This window comes from Raphanus sativus, chromosome 2, assembly GCF_000801105.2.
Source record: "Raphanus sativus cultivar WK10039 chromosome 2, ASM80110v3, whole genome shotgun sequence".
Classification (NCBI taxonomy): domain Eukaryota; kingdom Viridiplantae; phylum Streptophyta; class Magnoliopsida; order Brassicales; family Brassicaceae; genus Raphanus; species Raphanus sativus.
In genome coordinates, this window is record NC_079512.1 from 7,682,788 (window position 1) to 7,688,787 (window position 6,000).

Genomic DNA, 6,000 nt, shown 5'->3' on the forward strand with positions numbered 1-6,000 from the left:
CTTTATTTCTTCAATTATCTCTTCTAATATGTGGAAGTCCCCTTGGTCTAGTGGTTTAACTAAGGGTTCAATTGGTTCTACACCCGGAGGTTTGGGGTTCAAACTCCAAAAAATACCAAATTATCCAGATTATGGAGGAACAGGTTACAGGAGATCTTCAGCTTGATGCATGGCGTACCATCGAACATGAATCTCATAGGACGGTTCAGAGTGGTGCAGTCAGACGTGTATTCTCACAGGGTGATAGAATTGTCGGCTGTAAAATCGTCTTTGTAATATTCTCATCATTATAATAGCATAATTAATCGATAATAATCGATTCAGACGTTCAAAAAAAATATGTCGATTCCGAATATATTTCCACTTATTTTACAGTAAATATAGTAAAATAAAGGGAAATTTGGGAAAAGAGAACTAAATAACTATGATTTTGTCCCCTTAGAATGATTTTACTAATCCTTGTCCCCTTAGAACAAAACTTTAAAAAAACCCAATTTAGTCCTTGGATTGTTAATTAGTAATTAATTTTTTTTTAAATAGCGTTAAATAAGTATAGTTATAAAGTCGATATTTCTAAATAGTAAAGTGGAACAGTAAATAAAGGTTAAAAATAAAATAAAAACAAAATCGTCTCCCACACTTCTCCTACAGTGCTCGAGAAAAGCGATTGTCCTGCCCACCATAATCCATAATCTCCGGAGCGTCTTCGTTCGCCGACGAACTTTAAACCGGCGTGACATCTTTCCTTCCTCCTTCCTTCTTCCTCCTTCTTCCGTGATATTTTTCTGTTTCTCCTCCTTGTTTTGTCTGAGGTTGTGTTGTCGTTAAACTTCAAGTGACCTTGTTTTCTCCGGCAGCGTAAATCTGAGTTGGCACGAGGTGGACGAAGCTTCCATCACCAATTAAGAACAAGAGGATCTTTGAGACTGAAACTGTTATTCTGTAAGAAATGAAGGACTTTGCTTCTTTCTCTAGCGAAAATGGCGTTCAGATTGCAAATTCTCCATCCTCCAGCGCCGGCAAAACACCTCAAAACCTTGTTTTCTCCGATTGCGTAAATAGGTGGTGGCATAATGCGGTCGAAGCTCTCGTCTCTGATTAAGAACACGTAGGTGTTCGATTTTGTCTTTGTGTTAGATCTTGTTCATCAACTGTTAGCTAAAGGCAAAAGCTTTTAATCTTATAAAGCTCAATTCTTCCTCAATTACCTGATTTGAGTGCTTGATTGATGTGTTAGGGTTCAAGACAGAAGAGAAGAGTTAAAAGGAGAAGATGTTGTACATCATAGGTTTAGGTTTATGAGACGAACAAGACCAAACCCGGAGAGGACTCGAGGCCGTCCAGAAATCTCAGAAAATAAACATGGAAGCTTACATTTCTCCTTTGTCCTTTGCTCTCTCTTCTGATGGTCTTTCTAATCTCGTAAAGTCTTTGAAGTCCTTTGTAGCTCACTAGATTCACATTTAAAGTTTGTGCCTTTTTTTTCTCGGACAGAAAAAGTTTTATGGGAAACCAATCACACTTCCTGATGGAGAGATGGTGGACGAAAAAGCAGGGAGTACGATGGAAGAATTCATTGATAATGATACTGCTTTTCTCTTTGATGGTGATCCCTTTAGGTAATGTTGGTTAGATAATCTAATTAGGTAATTAGGTAATCTAATTAGACAGTGCTGTTTTGTTAGTTAGATACTGTCTGGTTTTTTTTGTATATGTGTGTTTTTTGTTTGTTGCAGAGCTACAACGCATAGCGATCTTGTTGTTAGAGCTAAGAAACTAGGTGTAAATGTAGAGGTGGTTTAGTTTCAAAAAAAAAAAATGTAGAGGTGGTGCACAGCGCATCTGTGATGAACGCTGTTGGGATCTATGGTCTGCAGCTTTACCATTTACGGTTTTGATCCCCTTCTTTACCGAGACTTGGAGACCAGATAGCTTTTACGAGAAAACTAAGAAGAACTGTGCTCTTGGACTGCATTATATTATGAAGCTTTTAGGAGAAGATTCATTTACTGTATTATAGATCTTTGTTTCAGTAAGAATTTCAGTTTTGGATTTTATTTGTGTATCTTCTGTGAGCAGATCAAAGGAAAATGTAACATTTAAAGTGAAGTAATTTTGGATGATCCATCATTCAATGCATAACTACTCTTCTATTATGAATCTTCTATGTCTTTGATATGCTTTATACTTGTTTATATTTGTGTATGACTAATATGCGCTTGTTATTAATGAAATTTTCACAAGTGAAAGAGATTCTCGTTAAGCTTATGTATACTTGGAAGATTGCAGCAAACTTGTTTGTTAACCTTAGTTAACATTGGTAACGTCTACGAGCTGGTCACGCATATATTGATGTGGTTTGACGTGATATGAAAATACAAAAAAAAATGTTGTTTAGTAGACTCGAACTCAGGACATGGACATTAAAACTACCCTCTCTTCCCACTAGACCATGAAACTATTGTTATTTTCTACAAATTGTTTCTAATATATCAAGGAACGATGAACTGAAATTTAGGGAACACATTTTGAAAAAGGAAATAAAAAAGATTTAAGATTTAGGGAATATTTTGTGACATTTATTTCCTAGATTTTCGGATTTTGTTACAAATCCGGTAGAACGTACTTACTACAACCGGTAGAATATGGATGACATGGTAGAAAGAGAATACAGAGAAGGTAGACAAACGAGAGATAGGAAGAAAGTATATTCTTCAGAAGAAGACATAAGAACATTTATTAGGGCTTACTATCTACGAGTTTCGCAGAAAGTAGTACAGTATAACCTCTTTAAATTAATAATCGATAGATTAATATCTCTATAAATTAATATAATTTCATAGTCCCAAATTGAGTTTTTCGTTCAATTAGTACCTCGATAAACTAATAATCTCTATAAATTAATAAAAAAATATAGTTTTGGTGTAGTCCCAACATTATTAATTTATAGAGGTTTCACTGTATATAATGTAGATTATGTATTCTACTTTTGTAGACTTAAATGTTTTTGGTGTAGTTAGCAGTCTACTATGTGTAGATCGTTTTGGCTGGAGTATAATGCATATTCTAAGACGCCGTAGATGGTAGATCTGATATAATAACAACTTTAGCCTATTTTTCAAATTGTTATTCCAAATATTTTTTTACAAAACTAATATTTTTCATATATGCACATAATTGAGTACTTCATCTTTCATATTTTTAATAATTATTTTGTATTGTAAATTAATTTATATGAATTTTTAAACTTTTAAAGAGTAGTGAAAGTCTAAAAGTGAAAAAAAATTGAAATCATTCTAAGGGGACAAAGTCATAGTTATTTAGTTCTCTTTTCCCAAATTTCCCTAAAATAAATAGTATTAGTTACGAAAGAATTGCGGAAATATGGAAACGGTAGATCCTACGTTGGCATGATATAAAGCTCAGACCAGACGTCGAACCGGATATACTTGTGGATCATGTGTTCAACCAAGGTAACTGAGCCTTTTTCAAAAAAAAAAACAAGCCTTACTGGTAAACCAAGTTTTTATTTTCGTAATTAATATTTTTGAATGAATATACAATTAATTCAACTCAAATATTTTTTCTATAATGATAAATATAACTTTGTGTGGCTGCTATTTGAAAACATTATCGAAAATACTAAAAAAAACTTACGGCTAAGCAAACCAATTTTCATTCCATATTTGTAGGTAATAGACCTCATTATCTTTGAACAAAAAAAAATACCTCATTGTCCGAATCAAAGAGATTTAGATTTGTTTGTCTATTTACTGATTAAGGCTAGAAGAAGGAACATGAAGTTCATCATGTATTTTCCCGAACCAAACAAGCTACGGATTTGGGCAAGGTTTCAAGCAACAAATATGCTACGGATTTGAACGTTCTATATATACCATGAGCACTACAGATATATTGTCGGTGAAAAGTATTCAAGTTCTTCGTATTGGGTCAACCCACACGATCCAAACCTGATCCGAATAACACACTTATGATCCGACATTCGATCATGGGAGATGTATAATCGTGACATAAGACCATTTCCTCTTCAGGGGATCTAATTTTTCTTACTCTTGCTCCTATTATTTATTTAACTCTTAGCCATTTCTAAAAAATCTATTTACTTCCAAAACTCTAACCTGTTTTCAACTATTTTTTAGTCATTTCTCACTTAAAATTTTACATTTTCCTTGTTTTCACTTTAAAAATTACCTTACAAGTTGTTCCTTCGTACCGTGGAGCCTTGTACTAGTTTTTTTTTTTTAATAAAGGGCCTTGTACTAGTTATCCTTGTGTTTTATGATTTATGTTATCCGATAACGTTTTATGGTTGTATTATTTTGATCTTTATTGATTTGAATACTAGAGTGGCATCAAAAACATTATTCCATCGTATTTTCCGAGCTTCGGCGTATCTATCCATTTTATGTTGGAGACTTGCTTCCAAAATAGAAAGAACGTATTCATCTATACCTTATTGTAAACTATTTTTCATTTCCAAAATTTTAGCCATAAATTGCCATTTTATTTGAAATCTAGTAATAGCAACTGCTTAAAAATTGCCATTCAACTAAGTATATGTATTATCTTGTTGTTTATCAAGTCAGTTCAGATAAGTATTGTCTTTGTGCAAGGTCACATTATGATCTCTGGCATGAGCCAAAAACATGCATAGTTGGTATTCCTCTCGTTTATTGGACTTTATAGGGAAAAAGTGAATATTGACTATAATACTATGGAAACTCATAATTATATAGTAAAACGGGTTCAATCTAGATAAGCTTTTAAATAATAAAGAAACGAGTTGATATCTTTTAGTTTTTGTTTTATAGGTCAGCGCGATTATAATGATTAACAGTTTGATTTTTGGATCTTATCTTGTATTATTTTAAGTGACTGATCGATAAAGCATCCTTGTTTCACAGCGGAGAAACATGCCAACTTGTACGATATATATTGGTCAACCAATTTGCAAGTCTATATAAGTCCATTACTCATTTATTGATTTTCTTGTTGATTCTTTATATTCTAATTTAAAAATGATTCGTTTATATTACTTAAAACAAACAAATTTAGGATGAATAATTTGAATATCACAAAATGAAGTTATTGAAGAGTAACATAAAACGTATTATAAGAAAACAAGCATTTGATCAAAAAAAGAAAAGAAAACAAGCAATTAACGAAAAAAATATGAACTAAACACTACACTGCCATACCTTATCAACACTACAAAATACAACTCTATTTACAATATACCGTTTTACAAGTGCTGCAATTTGTAAGCACTGCACCCAATCTTCATTTCCTTTTAAGAATCAATGTCAACTGGTTTCTTTTTTGAGAAAATGAGTTAAACCCGGGTCAATGATGACACAACTCTAACCTCCGGGTGGAGGTACAGTCCACGGATAGACCTTCTTGTGGGTATTCAAATGAGTCGAAAGTAATAACTCATATCCGCGTGGCCGGTGGGGTTTGAACCCGAGTTCTCCTTATTGAGTTTTTTAAATCTCTAAAACGCTACTAGGCCACTACCACTGGTTATCATTGTCAACTTATCATTGTCAACTGTTAAATGACTAAAATATAACTTTTGCAATTGTGTAGATGGGTTAACTTTTTTGGCGTCTGCGTATGATACATCCTTTCAATAATGATTAGATGCAAAAAAGCCTTCTACTATAAATATAACTTTACTGTTTTAAGTGGGTATTATTTTGGATGCGTGTAAATGATTTTTATAAACATAAGTACATATATTTAGTGAAAGTCTCAGCTTATATTTTTATCATCTTGTACAACATTAAAAGTATTTGAAGAAAAAAAATATATTTAATCTCACATCAGAGATTGAAAGGAATAGTAATAAAATAACATCAGATATTTTTTTGATCAAATATAATATCAGATATTAAGAGTAACTAATATCCATTAACCAAAAGCATCCTGTAGAACAATATTTGACTACAACGCATACAAAATGTTTAAATGCAAAAT

General features: G+C 32.6%; 1 pseudogene; it reads left to right on the forward strand.

The window, feature by feature from the left end:
- The first annotated feature begins 1,272 nt into the window (after window positions 1-1,272).
- LOC108815566 (probable diphthine methyl ester synthase) lies at window positions 1,273-2,072 on the forward strand (annotated as a pseudogene).
- The last annotated feature ends 3,928 nt before the right edge of the window (window positions 2,073-6,000 follow it).